Source organism: Tachypleus tridentatus, chromosome 10 (genome assembly GCF_004210375.1).
Source record: "Tachypleus tridentatus isolate NWPU-2018 chromosome 10, ASM421037v1, whole genome shotgun sequence".
In the NCBI taxonomy this organism is placed as follows: domain Eukaryota; kingdom Metazoa; phylum Arthropoda; class Merostomata; order Xiphosura; family Limulidae; genus Tachypleus; species Tachypleus tridentatus.
In genome coordinates, this window is record NC_134834.1 from 24,980,543 (window position 1) to 24,986,542 (window position 6,000).

Here is a 6,000-nt window from a genome sequence, read left to right on the forward strand (position 1 = left end):
ATAACTGTATTCCTTATGTTGTTGTTGTTTTGAATCAAGCACAAAGCTACACAATGGGCTATCTGTGCCCTGCCCACTACGGGTATCGAAACCCGGTTTTTAGCGTTGTAAGTTCCCAGACATACCGCTGAGCTACTGGGGGGGGCAATGCCTTATGTAACTGGGCAAAAAAGAAAAATCCATTGTAGGTAGTGATATGCCAAATGTAATATTTTTAACAGCTAAGTTAATCTTCTGTAGCAAAGCTAGTGCCCACTAAGTTCTGTTTGACTCATACGATATCATAAATAATGTTGCCTTGAGTTTTAACCCTGAATAATACCTATTTTTCCACGTGGCCAGCAGCTGGTGTACATGTGGTTTTACGTGTAGTCTGACACAAGGAATACTGTTACTATTGGCATGTCCCATTTTAGAATATGTGATGGTAATCTGAATGATTCAGTGGATGGTGCACTTGGGAGATATTCAGGAGTTCTGGGCTGATCAGGGGGAGATATTCAGGAGTTCTGGGCTGATCAGGAATTTTCACTTTAAACATTGCAGTTGACACAAATCCCTGTACTATTGATTTGTAAAGTCAAATTATTTTCTTGTTTGAATACGTAAAGTAACTTTAATATGGAATACGTTTTCACAACATATTTATTTTAATTTAATGGTTATGTTACAATTGAGCATACAAAAGAATACTGTACTCTTTCCTTAATACATTTGACTTATACTGTGAAAGAAAATTACAACACACCTGGATCTACGTCAGAACTAACATTCACTACCAATGAGCAAAGTATTTTACCCCTTGCATATTATGACAGGAATGGACATGACATTCTCCTTGAAACTGGTACTACATTTATCTTGAGACAACATTTATAATGATATGATAGACAAATAAGTAAATTATGCATTACAAAGACCTTTAGAATCCCGTAAGCATCATGTTTGGTACAGAATGTTCATGTATAGTCACGTGACAAAATTGAAGACCAGTTTTTAGTAAGACAGTGATCAGGGTCAGAGTTAAAGCATTAATGAAACAGAATTCTGTGTATGAGCCAGTATTAGCTACCTTAATCTGTATGAGCCAGTGTTAGCTACCTTAAGCTGTATGAGCCAGTGTTAGCTACCTTAATCTGTATGAGCCAGTGTTAGCTACCTTAAGCTGTATGAGCCAGTGTTAGCTACCTTAAGCTGTATGAGCCAGTGTTAGCTACCTTAAGCTGTATGAGCCAGTGTTAGCTACTATAAGCTGTATGAGCCAGTGTTAGCTACCTTAAGAGACCAAACTGTATGAGCCAGTATTAGCTACCTTAAGCTGTATGAGCCAGTATTAGCTACCTTAACAGACCAAACTGTATGAGCCAGTATTAGCTACCTTAATCTGTATGAGCCAGTGTTAGCTACCTTAAGCTGTATGAGCCAGTGTTAGCTACCTTAAGCTGTATGAGCCAGTGTTAGCTACCTTAAGCTGTATGAGCCAGTATTAGCTACCTTAACAGACCAAACTGTATGAGCCAGTGTTAGCTACCTTAAGCTGTATGAGCCAGTGTTAGCTACCTTAATCTGTATGAGCCAGTGTTAGCTACCTTAAGCTGTATGAGCCAGTGTTAGCTACCTTAAGCTGTATGAGCCAGTGTTAGCTACTATAAGCTGTATGAGCCAGTGTTAGCTACCTTAAGAGACCAAACTGTATGAGCCAGTATTAGCTACCTTAAGCTGTATGAGCCAGTATTAGCTACCTTAACAGACCAAACTGTATGAGCCAGTATTAGCTACCTTAATCTGGATGAGCCAGTGTTAGCTACCTTAAGCTGTATGAGCCAGTGTTAGCTACCTTAAGCTGTATGAGCCAGTATTAGCTACCTTAAGCTGTATGAGCCAGTGTTAGCTACCTTAAGCTGTATGAGCCAGTATTAGCTACCTTAACAGACCAAACTGTATGAGCCAGTGTTAGCTACCTTAAGCTGTATGAGCCAGTGTTAGCTACCTTAAGCTGTATGAGCCAGTATTAGCTACCTTAAGAGACCAAACTGTATGAGCCAGTATTAGCTACCTTAAGAGACCAAACTGTATGAGCCAGTATTAGCTACCTTAAGCTGTATGAGCCAGTATTAGCTACCTTAACAGACCAAACTGTATGAGCCAGTATTAGCTACCTTAATCTGTATGAGCCAGTGTTAGCTACCTTAAGAGACCAAACTGTATGAGCCAGTATTAGCTACCTTAAGCTGTATGAGCCAGTGTTAGCTACCTTAAGCTGTATGAGCCAGTATTAGCTACCTTAACAGACCAAACTGTATGAGCCAGTGTTAGCTACCTTAAGCTGTATGAGCCAGTGTTAGCTACCTTAAGCTGTATGAGCCAGTATTAGCTACCTTAAGCTGTATGAGCCAGTATTAGCTACCTTAAGAGACCAAACTGTATGAGCCAGTATTAGCTACCTTAAGCTGTATGAGCCAGTATTAGCTACCTTAACAGACCAAACTGTATGAGCCAGTATTAGCTACCTTAATCTGTATGAGCCAGTGTTAGCTACCTTAATCTGTATGAGCCAGTGTTAGCTACCTTAATCTGTATGAGCCAGTGTTAGCTACCTTAAGCTGTATGAGCCAGTGTTAGCTACCTTAAGCTGTATGAGCCAGTGTTAGCTACCTTAAGCTGTATGAGCCAGTATTAGCTACCTTAAGAGACCAAACTGTATGAGCCAGTATTAGCTACCTTAAGCTGTATGAGCCAGTATTAGCTACCTTAACAGACCAAACTGTATGAGCCAGTATTAGCTACCTTAATCTGTATGAGCCAGTGTTAGCTACCTTAAGCTGTATGAGCCAGTGTTAGCTACCTTAAGCTGTATGAGCCAGTATTAGCTACCTTAAGAGACCAAACTGTATGAGCCAGTATTAGCTACCTTAAGCTGTATGAGCCAGTATTAGCTACCTTAAGAGACCAAACTGTATGAGCCAGTATTAGCTACCTTAAGCTGTATGAGCCAGTATTAGCTACCTTAACAGACCAAACTGTATGAGCCAGTATTAGCTACCTTAATCTGTATGAGCCAGTGTTAGCTACCTTAATCTGTATGAGCCAGTGTTAGCTACCTTAATCTGTATGAGCCAGTGTTAGCTACCTTAAGCTGTATGAGCCAGTGTTAGCTACCTTAAGCTGTATGAGCCAGTGTTAGCTACCTTAAGCTGTATGAGCCAGTATTAGCTACCTTAACAGACCAAACTGTATGAGCCAGTATTAGCTACCTTAATCTGTATGAGCCAGTGTTAGCTACCTTAATCTGTATGAGCCAGTGTTAGCTACCTTAATCTGTATGAGCCAGTGTTAGCTACCTTAAGCTGTATGAGCCAGTGTTAGCTACCTTAAGCTGTATGAGCCAGTGTTAGCTACCTTAAGCTGTATGAGCCAGTATTAGCTACCTTAAGAGACCAAACTGTATGAGCCAGTATTAGCTACCTTAAGCTGTATGAGCCAGTATTAGCTACCTTAAGCTGTATGAGCCAGTATTAGCTACCTTAACAGACCACACTGTATGAGCCAGTATTAGCTACCTTAATCTGTATGAGCCAGTGTTAGCTACCTTAAGCTGTATGAGCCAGTATTATCTACCTTAAGAGACCAAACTGTATGAGCCAGTATTAGCTACCTTAAGCTGTATGAGCCAGTATTAGCTACCTTAATCTGTATGAGCCAGTATTAGCTACCTTAAGCTGTATGAGCCAGTATTAGCTACCTTAACAGACCAAACTGTATGAGCCAGTATTAGCTACCTTAAGCTGTATGAGCCAGTATTAGCTACCTTAAGAGACCAAACTGTATGAGCCAGTATTAGCTACCTTAAGCTGTATGAGCCAGTATTAGCTACCTTAAGCTGTATATGAGCCAGTATTAGCTACCTTAAGCTGTATGAGCCAGTATTAGCTACCTTAAGAGACCAAACTGTATGAGCCAGTATTATCTACCTTAAGAGACCAAACTGTATGAACCAGTATTAGCTACCTTAAGAGACCAAACTGTATGAGCCAGTATTAGCTACCTTAAGAGACCAAACTGTAAGAGCCAGTATTAGCTACCTTAAGAGACCAAACTGTATGAGCCAGTATTAGCTTCCTTAAGAGACCAAACTGTATGAACCAGTATTAGCTACCTTAAGAGACCAAACTGTATGAGCCAGTGTTAGCTACCTTAAGCTGTATGAGCCAGTATTAGCTACCTTAAGCTGTATGAGCCAGTATTAGCTACCTTAAGCTGTATATGAGCCAGTATTAGCTACCTTAAGCTGTATATGAGCCAGTATTAGCTACCTTAAGCTGTATGAGCCAGTATTAGCTACCTTAAGAGACCAAACTGTATGAGCCAGTATTATCTACCTTAAGAGACCAAACTGTATGAACCAGTATTAGCTACCTTAAGAGACCAAACTGTATGAGCCAGTATTAGCTACCTTAAGAGACCAAACTGTATGAGCCAGTATTAGCTACCTTAAGAGACCAAACTGTAAGAGCCAGTATTAGCTACCTTAAGAGACCAAACTGTATGAGCCAGTATTAGCTTCCTTAAGAGACCAAACTGTATGAACCAGTATTAGCTACCTTAAGAGACCAAACTGTATGAGCCAGTATTAGCTACCTTAAGAGACCAAACTGTATGAGCCAGTATTAGCTACCTTAAGAGACCAAACTGTATGAGCCAGTATTAGCTACCTTAAGAGACCAAACTGTAAGAGCCAGTATTAGCTACCTTAAGAGACCAAACTGTATGAGCCAGTATTAGCTACCTTAAGAGACCAAACTGAAATCTAGCTGTACATAAGGTGGTTGCAAACGTGCATCTACAGCTTTGCATACGATATCAGCTTATCTAGTAAATTGGAAGAGACGCCAAGACAAAGGACCCGTAAAGAAAAGTCCAGAGCATGGGAGGTTCTTTCTGCATCAGAAGAAAATATTCAAAATGTTAGAGACCACTAAGTATGTGAATATTCAAGACAGACGTCAGGAGGTCAACTGTTCGAGTACAGCCTTTCAATATGGAGCAAAACGAACTATAGGATCATTTCAAATTGAGAGATGGATCACATAACAGCAGAAAAGACACGTAATGTAGGCAACAACTGTGATAACTAAGCATATAAATCAGGTACCCCTCTTTCGAATTGTAATGATGCTGTGATTTCTGAAGGCTACTCAAGCTCTCTTGAAAGACATCTTTTGTCATAGATGTAGAATGATGCAAATATGGAAAGTAATAATGACACTTCTGTATTATTATGGATGAAGTTACATATTATATACATCACAGGAATCTGAAACTATTGCAAAGGAATCAGTTACACACACACTTGCAGCAGATTGTGAATAATGGAATGAAAGCCTTGATTACCTGCCTCTAATTTTGGAAAAGTTTTCAAGCCTTTAACCCTTTTATGCTCAGGCATTTAGTATTTCGAAAACTTTGAAAAATTGGACAAAATATTAAAAATTATGTTTGACTGATTTATTGTATATTTTGTTGAAATAAGGTTTCACAAGCTGTATATCTTATAAAACCCTTATCTAGGTACATCCAATGGTCCCTACAGTTAAAAAAGCAACTAGTGGGTGTTTTGGTACTGCCATGTTGTAAACAAGGGTTAAACGTTGTTTCTGGGGAAGTCTATCATATCCTTTACTAAATCTCATCAAAACTGCTCCAGCCAGTTTCTCAACACAACATCTAACGGCAGACAAACAGAAGAGCAATTCTGCGTTATGGATGTAATGTTGAAATAAAGGATATTTTGTGCCATTTAACATACGAGTTAGTTTGAGTTAATCTGTTTTCCTATCTGTTTGACTTCTTAATTTTTAAAGATAACACTTAGTTATTATTTAAAAATGTACCACTTTTATAATACAAGAAACGTGAACAACCTACTATCTCTAATGATAGAAAACCTACAGTGCAACGTAATAAGCCAAGTATATCAGTAATCCCTGCAGCAACATTTCC